General features: G+C 39.2%; 1 protein-coding gene and 1 pseudogene across 1 annotated transcript in view; one reads left to right on the top strand and one right to left on the bottom strand.

The window, feature by feature from the left end:
- The window catches only part of RBMS3 (RNA binding motif single stranded interacting protein 3), a 620,879-nt gene that overhangs the window by 228,972 nt on the left and 377,574 nt on the right, over positions 1–14,333 (bottom strand). The gene's annotated exons all lie outside the window — the stretch shown is intronic.
- LOC128058177 (uncharacterized) lies at positions 11,871–11,970 on the top strand (annotated as a pseudogene).

The raw sequence follows: 14,333 nt of genomic DNA on the forward strand, positions 1-14,333 counted from the left end.
TTTTACTCCAGGGGATCTTCCCAACCCAAGGATTGAACCTGTGTCTCTTATGCCTCCTGTATTGGCACGGGGATTCTTTACCACTTGCACCATCTGGGTAGCCCTGCTGCTTATATATATACTAATTGGGCTTCCCAGGTGCTGCTAGTGGTAAAGAACCTGCCTGCGAATGGACAAGATGCAGTTTTGATCCTTGGGTTAGGAAGATCCTCTGGAGAAGGGCATGGTAACCCACTCCAGTATTCTTGCCTGGAGAATCCCATGGACAGAGGAGCCTGGTGGGCTATAGGCCATAGGGTCACAAAGAGTTGGACAGGACTGAAGCGACTTAGCATGCATGCAAATAAAAAATAAAGTATGTGGTTTACTGAAAGTGGTGGCCAAATATTTCTATTCTTCCAAAAGCTAAATAAGTATTGAAGCGAGCAACTGCATCTCAAACAGGAAGGCTTCAAATGTACTAAAGGTATGACACACTTAAACCAACAGAGAATACTCATCTTATTTAGCAAATAAAGAAGAATCATGGTCCTCCAAGCTGGGAATGGAGGGAAAGCATACGCAGAGGAAGAGTTATGGGATTTCCTTCTGAGTTCCTCTCCTAGAGTATTTTCCAACAACAAAAAATTATGACTTAGTATAACTACCTACACCTAAAGAGTACTTACATATACCAGGAACATCCCACAGACTCTGCTTAGTGCAACTTATTTAGTCCACAGCCACTTTATAATGATAGTACACAAAGGAACTATGATTATCCCCATTTTGCCTCTGAGAATTGAGTCACAGAGAGGTTAAGTCATTTTCCCAAAATCACATGTCTAGGAAGTGGCAGAACTAAATTCTGCAATCAATCAGCCCACTTCCTACGTGTCTGAGCAATTTCCATATATTCTGTAACTCTCAGCCTCCTCATCTGCAAAACGGAACAGTGCTTTTCCACTAAGGGCACTTTGGGAATAAAAATGAAATAATCCATATTGTACTAAGCACTATGGTCGGCTTACAGTAAGCCCTACTTTATTCTCCCCAGAAAAGAAGTGCTTACTGATAGAATGTGAGGACATAAGAACACAGACATTTCTTGCCTCTAACTATCTCTCCCAGCTTTACTGAGATTTAATTAACACGTAATGTGTACATTTAGCTTAGGTGTTCAAAGTGTCAGTTTAATACAAGCATACATTGGTCACCTCACCTCCATAGTGTTAGTAATTATCTCCTCTAACTGTATCTTTTAGGAGATACTGGTGTCAAAAAGTGAATCTGAAGTAGTCATATACAAAGAGTAACCAGAGATACACTCCACAGGCAGACAAGAAACAGACAGACAGAATCTGGAAATGCTTACATCCTAAAGTTAAAATAGTACCCCCAAAGGTAAAAATTACTTTCACTGCAGAAGCCAAATGAATATAAAATAAATCTACTAAATCCAGAATGAATGTGTTTCTGTGCCAAACCTAAGGCAGCAAGAGATTAACAATGTAAACAAAACAGCTTGATAAACATTTTCTGAACAGGTATGAGAAGTCAAAGGGAGAAGCTCTTGGTGCTACTGATAAAGGACTTCACTTGGCCATCAGGGAGAAAAGGCATAAATATTTATTCAAATTGCAGTTCAAATCAATGGAAAGGTTAATGAGTTCATTCTGCTGATGGCACAGGCCCTGCAGCCCCCATGCAAGACAAGGACAGAACCTGCAGAACTTCACAAAGAAAGAAACCTTTGCCAGGGCTCGAGCTGTGTAAGAGAAAGACAACAGGTCTAATTACTAGTTGTGGGATTAATTAATTATAACAACCAACAGGATGTGTGGTATTCTAACACATTTTGTATTTTGTATTATTTTTGCTTCTTTTAATTTTCATAACCCATTACTTAAAAAACAATCTGGAGATAGGAGCAATGGAAAGCATGAGGTACAATCGAGAGATAATACAAAATTTATGAGAAAGAAAACGATACATGCTGTTTTGAACACTGACTTTTATCCAAAGAAAGCTTTTTAAATTTAAACATTTTAAAATTTACAAACAGGAACACAGTATGTAAAATATTTCTGTATTGAAATCATAGTTGGTTTCTACTTTCACTTTATAACTATTTACTGATTGAATGTATTAAGACAGTGTGGTTGAGAAACCACAGACAGTGGGCTCAATGTTTTAAAATTCAATTCAGTGTATCTATATTAAACATTTCCTATGTTTAAATGCTGGTACTGGAGGAGATATAAGGATTAAAAAAGGCATAATTCTGCCATCCAGTGGGAAAAGGTAAGTCCCAAGGCCTCACATGTCACAAATAGAGACTCAATACAGAATAAAATGATTTGATGAACTGCAGTGAAAGTTAAGAGAAGAGAAATTGAAGATCAGAAAAATCTTCATGAAAAATGCTACATCTATACTTGAACGTTTCTTTGGGAAATGAAGGTAGCAAGGGATCCTAGGATCTGTGAACTGGAGGTGCAAAGATATGTCATGAGATCACTACAAGAAGTTCGAAATCCTTCATGCTTTTATAGTTGTTTTACCTAAAATTATGACTGCCTGCATGAAGATAGCTCTCTTGGTCCACTCAGAATTGTGACTAGGATCTATGAATCTGGGAGCCACTACAACACATTTCAGGTAAATATTTATCTGCTGTGCTACTCTTTCTGACCCTGCTAGAAAACTGGTGCGCTCCAGCTGAGATACGTCATTAACTGGAGGCCATTCTAGAATGAGATATGGCAACAATGTGAAAAGCTTGGAAACTGAAGAGTGGTCGTGGCCTCACTATAAGGGAGGTATATCTTACAAGTCCATGTACTAGATAAGTCCATCAATGACGGTACTTTATAGATTTCAAAAGTGAAATTGTATTTCCAGCCTAGAGGCTGGATGTTGATGAAATGATTCTTACGATGCAAACAATTGCTAGTTATAACAGTATTATCTAATTTTCCTACAAGCACTTTTGTGGAACTGTACAAAATCTGTGCAAGATTTCTGTAAAGAAGGCATTATATACATCTAATGGACTCATTAGGTTCCTTGATGAAGCCCTCAGGTTTGACCTATATCATATCCCTTATGATTATACAGTGGAAGTGAGAAACAGATTTAAGGGCCTATATCTGATAGAGTGCCTGATGAACTATGGAATGAGGTTTGTGACATTGTACAGGAGACAGGGATCAAGACCATTTCCATGGAAAAGGAATGCAAAAAAGCAAAACGGCTGTTTGGGGAGGCCTTACAAATAGCTGTGAAAAGACGAGAGGCGAAAAGCAAAGGAGAAAAGGAACGATATAAGCATCTGAACGCAGAGTTCCTAAGAATAGCAATAAGAGATAAGAAAGCCTTCTTCAGCGATCAATGCAAAGAAATAGAGGAAAACAACAGAATGGGAAAGACTAGAGATCTCTTCAAGAAAATTAGAGATACCAAGGGACCATTTCATGCAAAGATGGGCTCGATAAAGGACAGAAATGGTATGGACCTAACAGAAGCAGAAGATATTAAGAAGAGGTGTTAAGAATACACGGAAGAACTGTACAAAAAAGATCTTCATGACGCAGATAATCATGATGATGTGATCACTAATCTAGAGCCAGACATCTTGGAATGTGAAGTCAAGTGGGCCTTAGAAAGCATCACTACGAACAAAGCTAGTGGAGGTGATGGAATTCCAGCTGAGCTATTTCAAATCCTGAAAGATGATGCTGTGAAAGTGCTGCACTCAATATGTCAGCAAATTTGGAAAACTCAGCAGTGGCCACAGGACTGGAAAAGGTCAGTTTTCATTCCAATCCCAAAGAAAGGCAATGCCAAAGAATACTCAAAGTACCGCACAATTGCACTCATCTCACAAGCTAGTAAAGTAATGCTCAAAATTCTCCAAGCCAGGCTTCAGCAATACGTGAACCGTGAACTTCCAGATGTTCAAGCTGGTTTTAGAAAAGGCAGAGGAACCAGAGATCAAATTGTCAACATCCGCTGGATCATGGAAAAAGCAAGAGAGTTCCAGAAAAACATCTATTTCTGCTTTATTGACTATGCCAAAGCCTTTGACTATGTGGATTACAATAAACTGTGGAAAATTCTGAAAGAGACGGGAATACCAGACCACCTAACCTGCCTCTTGAGAAATCTGTATGCAGGTCAGGGAGCAACAGTTAGAACTGGACATGGAACAACAGACTGGTTCCAAATAGGAAAAGGAGTACGTCAAGGCTGTATATTGTCACCCTGCTCATTTAACTTATATGCAAAGTACATCATGAGAAACGCTGGACTGGAAGAAGCACAAGCTGGAATCAAGATTGCCGGGAGAAATATCAGTAACCTCAGATATGCAGATGACACCACCCTTATGGCAGAAAGTGAAGAGGAGCTAAAAAGCCTCTTGATGAAAGTGAAAGAGGAGAGCGAAAAAGTTGACTTAAAGCTCAACATTTAGAAAATGAAGATCATGGCATCTGGTCCTATCACTTCATGGCAAATAGATGGGGAAACAGTGGAAACAGTGTCAGACTTTATTTTTGGGGGGCTCCAAAATCACTGCAGATGGTGACTGCAGCCATGAAATTAAAAGACGCTTACCCCTTGGAAGAAAAGTTATGACCAACCTAGATAGTATATTCAAAAGCAGAGACATTACTTTGCCAACAAAGGTCCATCTAGTCAAGGCTATGGTTTTTTCCTGTGGTCATGTATGGATGTGAGAATTGGACTGTGAAGAAGGCAGAGTGCTGAAGAATTGATGCATTTGAACTGCGGTGTTGGAGAAGGCTCTTGCGAGTCCCTTGGACTGCAAGGAGATCCAACCAGTCCATTCTGAAGGAGATCAGCCTGGGTGTTCTTTGGAAGGAATGATGCTAAAGCTGACACTCCAGTACTTTGGCTGCCTCATGTGAAGAGTTGACTCATTGGAAAAGTTTCTGATGCTGGGAGGGATTGGGGGCAGGAGGAGAAGGGGACGACCGAGGATGAGATGGCTGGATGGCATCACAGACTCGATGGACGGCAGTCTGAGTGAACTCCGGGAGCTGGTGATGGACTAGAGGCCTGGCGTGCTGCGATTCATGGGGTTGCAAAGAGTCGGACACGACTGAGCGACTGATCTGAACTGAATGGACTCATTAGGTTCCTTGATGAAACCAGAAAGAGACTAAATAACTTGCCTATGTTCAAAAGTAACAAGAGACAGAACCAAAACTCGAACCGAGACCAATTAGGGAGAAGATAGTTTTCTCTATAGAATATGTTCTCTAGCCCATTAAGTTCACAGAGGCAAAGAAGCATGCCCTCCAGTGGACTCTCATAGAAAGCACGACATAAAGCAAATGGACATTGTTCTCTTCACCATCTTAAAGTGAAAGTTGAAAGTTGCTCAGTCATGTCCAGCTGTTTGCGACCCCATGGACTATACAGTTCATGGAATTCTCCAGGTGAGAATACTGGCGTGGGTAGCCTTTCCCTTTTCCAGGGACTGAACCCAGGTCTCCCGCATTGCAGGTGGATTCTTTCAGCAGCTGAGCCACCAGGGAAATGCAAGAATACTGGAGTGGGTAGCCTTTCCCTTCTCCAGGGGATCTTCCCATCCCATGAGCCGAATCAGGGTCTCCCGCATTTCAGGCGGATTCTTTACCAACTGAGCTGCCAGGGAAGATTCACCATGCTAAGTGCAACAAAAGGCGTAACGCTGTCCCTGGGATGAGAAAAGTGCTTGGGCTGTGAAAGGATGTAGAAAATAGTAAGTTGCATCTTTTCAAAATAAATTAAAGGAGACATTACATCTTAAGCTGTTATAACTCTTACATGAATTCATTGGGTTAAAATCATAATCATTTATTAAGGCTAATAGGTAACTATTTCCTTAGAGATTTTTCATATTAGGTTAAGAAGCAATAAGCTTGAAAGAATCATGATTTGGGGATTCCAGAACAGGAAACTTTACCATCTGTGAAAATTAAAAAAAAAATATGTGAAACTTAATAGTGTGTAGTATTCAATTAGTTATTGATACATGATATTATTTATTATTATTATATTAGTGTGACTGTTTACGCCAACTAGCAAACCTGGAAGTCTGTAAGATGCATTCTACAAGGTGAGTAGAACACTGAAGTATAGTACAATTAAGAGAAAGGCACTATGTGGAATCAGCAGAGACCAAAAGAAGGGGACAGGACAGTGCTTATATGATAACAGAGCTCCCAAAGGAAGGCAGTGCCGAAGAATGCTCAAGCTACCGCACAATTGCACTCATCTCACATGCCAGCGAAGTAATGCTCAAAATTCTCCAAGCCAGGCTTCAAAAGCATATGAACCATGAACTTCCAGATGTTCAAGCTGGATTTAGAAAAGGCAGAGGAACCAGAGATCAAATTGCCAACATCCGTTGGATTGTAGAAAAAGCAAGAGTGTTCCAGAAAAACATCTACTTTTGCTTTACTGATTAAACCAAAGCCTTTGACTGTGTGGATCATGAAAAACAGTGGAAAATTCTTCAAGAGATGGGAATAGCAGACCACCTTACCTGCCTCTTGAGAAATCTGTGTGCAGGTCAGAAAGCAACAGTTAGAACTGGACATGGAACAACAGACTGATTTCAAATAGGAAAAGAAGTATTTCAAGGCTGTATATTGTCACCCTGCTTATTTAACTTATATGCAGAGTACATTATGAGAAACACTGGGCTGGAGGAAGCACAACCTGGAATCAAGATTGCCGGGAGAAACATCAATAACCTCAGATACCCAGATGACACCACCCTGTGGGAGAAAGAAGAGAACTAAAGAGCTTCTTGATGAAGTTGAAAAAAGAGAGTGAAAAAGTTGGCTTAAAACTAAAGATTCAGAAAGTTAACATCATGGCATCTGGTCCCATCACTTCATGTCAAATAGATGGGGAAACAATGGAAATAGTGAGAAACTTTATTTTTGGGGGCTCTAAACTCACTGCAGATGATGACTGCAGCCATGAAATCTGCCTGATCTTTGCAAGAAAAGCTATGACCAACCTAGACAGCATATTAAAAAGCAAAGACATTACTTTGCCAACAAAGGTCTACCTAGTCAAAGCTATGGTTTTTCCAGTGGTCATCTATGGATTTGAGGGTTGGACTATAAAGAGAGCTGAGCACCAAAGAATTGATGCTTTACAACTGTGGTGTTGGAGAAGACTCTTGAGAGTCCCTTGGACTGCAGGGAGATCCAACCAGTCAGTCCTAAAGGAGATCAGTCCTTAATATTCATTGGAAGGACTGATTCTGAAGCTGAAACTCCAATACACTGGGCACCTGATGCAAAGAACTGACTCATTGGAAAAGACCCTGATGCTGGGAAAGATTGAAGGTATGAGGAGAAGGGGACAACAGAGGATGAAATGGTTGGATGGCATCACTGACTCAATGGATGTGAGTTTGAGCAAGCTCTGGGAGTTGGTGACTAACAGGGAGGCCTGACGAGCTGCAGTCCATGGCGCTGCAATGAGTTGGACATGACTGAGCAACTGAAATGAACTGATGACACAGCCATGGTTACCTACCCTCCTGGATTTTAAGTATTATCTTTAAACTCTCCCCAAGTTCTGACAGACACACATGCCACTCACAAATCACACAGTTCCATTCCCAGAAACCCTGCACACCACACACACTGTGTATGCACTATGTTTTGACAAAGCATCTATATACTCAAACAATATACTATTTGCTAATAAAAAGATAAAGCATGTATTTAGAAGCATAACCATTGCCTCCGCATTTGAGAATGCAAAATACGCACTATACCGTAAGGAGTCTACGTGCTTGCTTCCAAAGTATGGTAGTCTAAGTTCTTTAATAGAAATGCATTCCTTAATCATTCCCCTTAAACTAGCTTCTAGAACACATTCAGTTTTTCTACCTAAGATCAGAAAGATGAGAGGACATTTTAAGCTTTATCTTTGTCGTGGCTATCTCCTTTAGTTTTTCTAATTATGAGAAAATGAAAAAATGTGAATTTTGAGTTTTACTCTAAATCAGGAACATTGTTTTATTTGTTAACTGTTTCCATATTTGCGTTAGCACCTCTTTATACTCTTAACAAGTATTAAGAATGCAAATAACTTTCGTTTACATAGGTTAAAGCTATTTACCATTTAAAAATTCAAAGTTTTAGATGCCTCCTTAATAACTAATTTTAAAATACAGATGTAGAAAAGAAACCCATGGTTTCCAGGAGAAAAGGGAGTGAGGAGGGATAAACTGGGTGATTGCGATCAACATATACACACTACAATATATAAAATAGATAACTAATAAGGATCTGCAGTATAGCATAGGGAACTCTGCTCAATACTCTGTAATGGCCTATGTGGGAAAAGAGGCTAAAAAAAGGGGTAAATGTGTATGTATAACTGATTCACTTTGCTGTATACCTGAAACTAATACAACATTGTAAATCAGTTATACTCCAATAGTATTTTTTTTTAAAAAAAGACTTCACATGATGTCAAAGGTGGTATATTTTTTATAAAAATTTCAAAAACGAAATAAATAAGGACGAGAGTGGCCTTGTTTTATATTTGTGCAAATCTCTGTAATTTGGGGCTTCATAGAAGACAGATTCTTGTATCTGCTTCTGCGTTCAATCTGTTGCCATATCATACATCATGTAGCCTCTGGGAAATTCAACTCTACACTCAGGAGAGAATCAGACTGAAAAAGGCAAATAATAAGCCCATATTATGAAAATACATTGACCTCGCAGACCACCAGAAAGGGGAAGAATGTCAGGGACCCCACAGGTCTCTGGACCACCATTTGGTTCAAATACGCTACACTACCTTAAAGTGATTGCTCAGAAAAATAGGTTAGTTTCAATATTTCATTCCTATACTTTTGTGCTTTGTTGAGAATGTTTGAATTATAACCCCATTATCTTAAATATTGGTACAGTTTTGATTCTTTAGGATGTATCTATATGAAAACAAGTACGATTGGCTGAATCCTGTTAACCAACCAGTGATCTGTTCACAAGTAGGACACAGGATTGCAATTCTATCCACCACTACAAAGGTCTTTCCCATAGTCAAACTGTCTTTGCTTTTTCCAGAGAAACCTGTTAACTATTAACAATTGCTACACTATTTAGAGTGGGTAGCACGTTTGTCTCTAGGGAAGTCAGTGAAACTTTGGAGATAGTATTGGTTACACCAGGTGTTCTCATCAGGAGCAAAAGAACTGGAATGCAGACAACCCGACACCTGTCAATCATTGTTTTCCATCTGCCTCCACCAGGGGGATGTGTCTTCCTAGATCCTCTAGCTTTGGTTGTGCATCAGGAAACCAGCCCTCCTTCCCCCTGGCCCAGTCTGAGGGCAAGCCATCTAGAAAGAGATGTAGGTGCTGACTGATGGAAGTTAGGTAAGCACCCAGGGAGGTTAACATCTGCTCTACCACCAAACAGTCAGAAATCAAATTGTTGAGTCTTTTACTTTAGGTATTTCAATGACTCAACCAGTACAACTGTTTCATCAGCCTCTATTCCAAAATAAGCTGCACTCACAGTTCAAGAGAAAATGGCCCTATTTACAGTCAGCCACCTGATCTTGCTACTTGCTATAGTAGTCATACATCGTCAATGGACAGATACATTTTTTAAATGCTTGAAAGTATTTTAATTCCATGAATAATAAGAAACACTCAAATCAATAAGAATTTAATCAATTGAATAATAAAAATATACAGTTGACCCTTGAACAATGCAAGTTTGAACCAGGAAGGTCCACTTAGAATCTTTTTATTGTAAATTGAAATACTGTCCTGCTACACAGAGCTACACAGTGGCTCAGTGGTAAAGAATCTGCCTGCCAAGGCTGAACCACAGGTGATATGGGTTTGATCCCTGCAGTAGAGATATCCTCTGGAGGAGGAAATGGCAATTCACTCCAGTGTTCTTGCCAGGATAATCCCATGGACAGTGAGCCTGACAGGCTACAGTCCATAGGGTTACAAAGAGTCAGACATGACTGAGCATGCACGCAAAAAGCACCTACTACATGATCTAAGGCTGATTAAATCCATGGATATAGAACTGCAGATAGAAGGAATTAACATACAGAGACAGCAAACAAGTTATACAAGGATTTTCAACTGGGAGAAGGAGTAGTGTCGCGACCCTCAAGGGACAACTGTCTATTGGGTTAACACAATAAATGTCGATAATTATCTCCCTGAACTTTTACTTTGTGTCTCAAGCCTAAGCTTTCTTATGGCACTCAGCTATTCAGAGATTTAGGACACTCTTTATTTAATCAGAATAGGGCATCCTATATGCTTTAGATTTAATCACCTAAAACTCAGGGGTGATACCAGCTTTATAAACTCTTTGAGCCCTTCTAAACACTAATGAAAGCTCAACATTCAGAAAATGAAGATCAGGCATCTGGGCCCATCACTTAATGGGAAATAGATGGGGAAACAGTGGAAACAATGTCAGACTTTATTTTTGGGGGCTCCAAAATCACTGCAGATGGTGACTGCAGCCATGAAATTAAAAGACGCTTACTCCTTGGAAGAAAAGTTATGATCAACCTAGATAGCATACTCAAAAGCAGACATTAATTTGCTGACTAAGGTCCATCTAGTCAAGGCTATGGTTTTTCCAGTAGTCATGTATGGATGTGAGAGTTGGACTGTGAAGAAGGCTGAGCACCGAAGAAGTGATGCTTTTGAACTGTGGTGTTGGAGAAGGCTCTTGAGAGTCCCTTGGACTGCAAGGAGATCCAACCAGTCCATTCTGAAGAAGATCAGCCCTGGGGTTTCTTTGGAAGGAATGATGCTGAAGCTGAAACTCCAGTACTTTGGCCACCTCATGTGAAGAGTTGACTCATTGGAAAAGACTCTGATGCTGGGAGGGATTGGGGGCAGGAGGAGAAGGGGACGACTGAGGATGAGATGGCTGGATGGCACCACGGACTCGATGGATGGGAGTCTGAGTGAACTCCGGGAGATGGTGATGGACAGGGAGGCCTGGCGTGCTGTGATTCATGGGGTCGCAAAGAGTCGGGCACGACTGAGCGACTGAACTGAACTGAAACACCAGTGATTTTTTTTTTAATAACAGGAATTATTGAAAGCAAGTATTAAGGTTAAGAGCTAAGAGATACATATTTGCATGAATTTAGATTTACAGTGTACAATTTTCTGGGCACATTTTATGGAAACAGATGGCTTGAAATAATATTTGACTTCATTAGGTCAAAAATAACATTATCTATATATGCACTCTATGTTAATAGCAGCACTATTCATAGTAGCCAAGGCATGGAAATAATCTAAACATCCCTGATGGATGAATGGATAAAGAAGCTGTGGTGTGTGTGTATCCACACACACACACACACACACTCTCTCTCTCACACACACACACACACACACTCACACACACACACACACATATATAAATGGAACACCATTCAGCCTTTAAAAGGAACAAAATAATGTCATTTGCAGCAACACAGATGCAACTAAAGATGATCATACTAGTGAAGTTAGTCAGAAACAGAAAGACAAATGTCACATGGTATCACTCATATGTGGAATCTAAAATATGACACAAGTGAATGTACCTTCCGAACAGAAGCAGACTCAAAAACAGAGAACAAACCTGTGCTTGCCAAAGGGAGGGGAGAGAAAGAGGGATGCGCTGGGAGCATGGGGTTGGTAGACGTAAAGTATTACATTTAGGATGGATAAATAACATGATCCTATGGTATAGCACAGGGAACTATGCCCCATCTTTTGGGATAAACCATAATGGAAAAGAATATAAAAATAATGTATATATGTGGAGAACTCCATTTCCTCTCCAGCAAAAACTAGAGTGCTCACTTCAACAGCATATATACTAAAACTGAAATGATGCAGAGAAGATTAGCATGGCCCTGTGCAAGGATGACAAATATGGAACATTTCATATGTGTTCACAGCAAGATCCCCTATGACCCGCCTCCTAGAGTAATGGAAATAAAAATAAATAGATAAATAAGTGGGACCTAATTAAACATAAACGCTTTTGCATAGCAAAGGAAACTATCAACAAGGTGAAAAGACAACCCTAGGAATGGGAGAAAATAATGGCAAATGAAACAACTGAAAAGGATTAATTTCCAAACTATACAAGCAGCTCATACAACTCAACATCAGAAAAACAAGCAATTCAATCAAAATGTGACCAAAAGACCTAAACAGACATTTCTCCAAAGACAAACAGATGGCTAATAAACACATGGAAAGATGCTCAACATCACTTATCATTAGAGAAATGCAAATCAAAACTACAAGGAGATATCACCCCACACTTGTCAGAATGTCCATCATCAAAAAAATCTACAAACTAAATGCTGGAGAGGGTGTGGAGGAAAGGGAACCCTCTCGCACTGTTGGTGAGAAAATAAATTGATACAACCACTATGGAAGACAGTATGGAGATTCCTTAAAAATTTAGGAGTAAATTTACTACCCATATTACCCAGCAATACCACTTCTAGACATACACCCTAAGGAAACAAATATTGAAAGATACACATGTAACCACATGTTCATTGCAGCACTATTTACAACAGCTAGGACATGGAAGCAGCCTAAACGTCCATCAACAGATGAATGGATAAAGAAACTGTGGTATATATATATATTCAATCGAATATCACTCAGACATGAAAAGACGGTATCTGAGTCAGTGCTAATGAGATAGATGAACCTAGAGCCTATTATACAGAGTGAAGTAAACCAGACAAACAAATATCACATATTAATGCATATATATGGAATTTAGAAAGAGGGTACTGATCAAACTCCTTGCAGGGTAGCAGTGGAGATGCAGACATAGTCAACTATACTTCAATAACAAACAAAAATACTCTCTGATATATCAGCACTCCAAAGACTCTCTTTTTGGATATTTAATAGTCTTCAACTCTAATATATCCTTGTGAGCAGGTGTAAAGAAACTATTAAGTCAAAATGATTAACAACATAGCTTTTACTTTTTAACAAGCCACTCAAATGATACAAAGACCTTTAAAAATAGGAGAAACAAAGACAATCTTCCAGAAGCTATTTAGAATGTAATTTAGAAATAGTTTGAATGCTGTTTAGTTGAAATGATTTCTATAAAGTCTACTAGTTTCCTGTAGCTGTAGTAATAAGTTAACAAAAACAAGGGGGGTATAAAATGATACAACTGCACTATCTTATACTTCTATGGTTAAAAGGTTGACACAGATTCCACTGGGATAAAATCATGGTGTCAACAGTGCTGAGTTCCTTCCTTGTCCCCTCAAACTTTAGGGGAGAATCCAATTTCTTGCTTTTTTCAGTTCCCAGAGGCTGGCTGCCCACATTGCTTCATCTTCAAGGCTAGTGGTGGTGAGTCAAGTCTTTCTTGATCTCCTGTTCTGCCCGCCACCTCCACTTTTAAGAACCCCTGTGATTATACTGGGTCCACTCAAATAACCCAGAATAATTTCTCTACTTTAAGATTAATGTATTTGCAACCTTAACCCTATTTGCAACCTTATTTTTTTTTTTTTTTTGCCATATTTATTTGCCAGGAATGGGGATTAGGACTTAGAGATCTTTGGGGGATGAGGAGATGATTCTGTCTACCACAAGTTGGTATTGATTCATTTAATAATTATCAATACTCTCATGTGACAGGAATCAGTTTAGATGCTTAAAACAGCAAGGCGCAATCTTTACATTCAAAGACTTTATATATTAATTGTTTGAAGGCACAGGGAAAGATAAACATTGAAATTCTTTTGTAGAAAAATGTATAATCTAATGGGACAGATGTCTTTGAAATATATGAATTCTAAAGAAAGACCATAAACTTGCCAATTTCCTTTGAAAGATTTCTTCTTCTGAAATGAAAAATGACTAAAATAATAGTAAGCTAATTGATTCATCATTCATAGGCTTGAAGAGGTAAGAAATCAGAGGAAACAGCTATCAGACAAATAGTGCCTGGTTCAGAGCTTGCTTAGTGAGTGTTTTCATTTATATTTCTCTTAAAATATGTTCTTAAATTTTGCAGACTTCTCATTCTAAAGAATTAGATCATAAAAAATGATGTGTGCATGACAAGCTTTCTTGATGGTTTCTGGCAAGGAGTGGCAAGAATCTAATTCACACTGCTATCCATGTATCCAAAAATTGGTTAGGATATATTTTTAAATCAATCCTATTAAATGAATTTTTAGATTTGGAAGTGCACTAAGCACTTCATTATTCAGAGCCTGGTTTCTATGGCTTGTCTCTTAATTGGCCTTAAGCTACTCAA

Source organism: Budorcas taxicolor, chromosome 1 (genome assembly GCF_023091745.1).
Source record: "Budorcas taxicolor isolate Tak-1 chromosome 1, Takin1.1, whole genome shotgun sequence".
In the NCBI taxonomy this organism is placed as follows: domain Eukaryota; kingdom Metazoa; phylum Chordata; class Mammalia; order Artiodactyla; family Bovidae; genus Budorcas; species Budorcas taxicolor.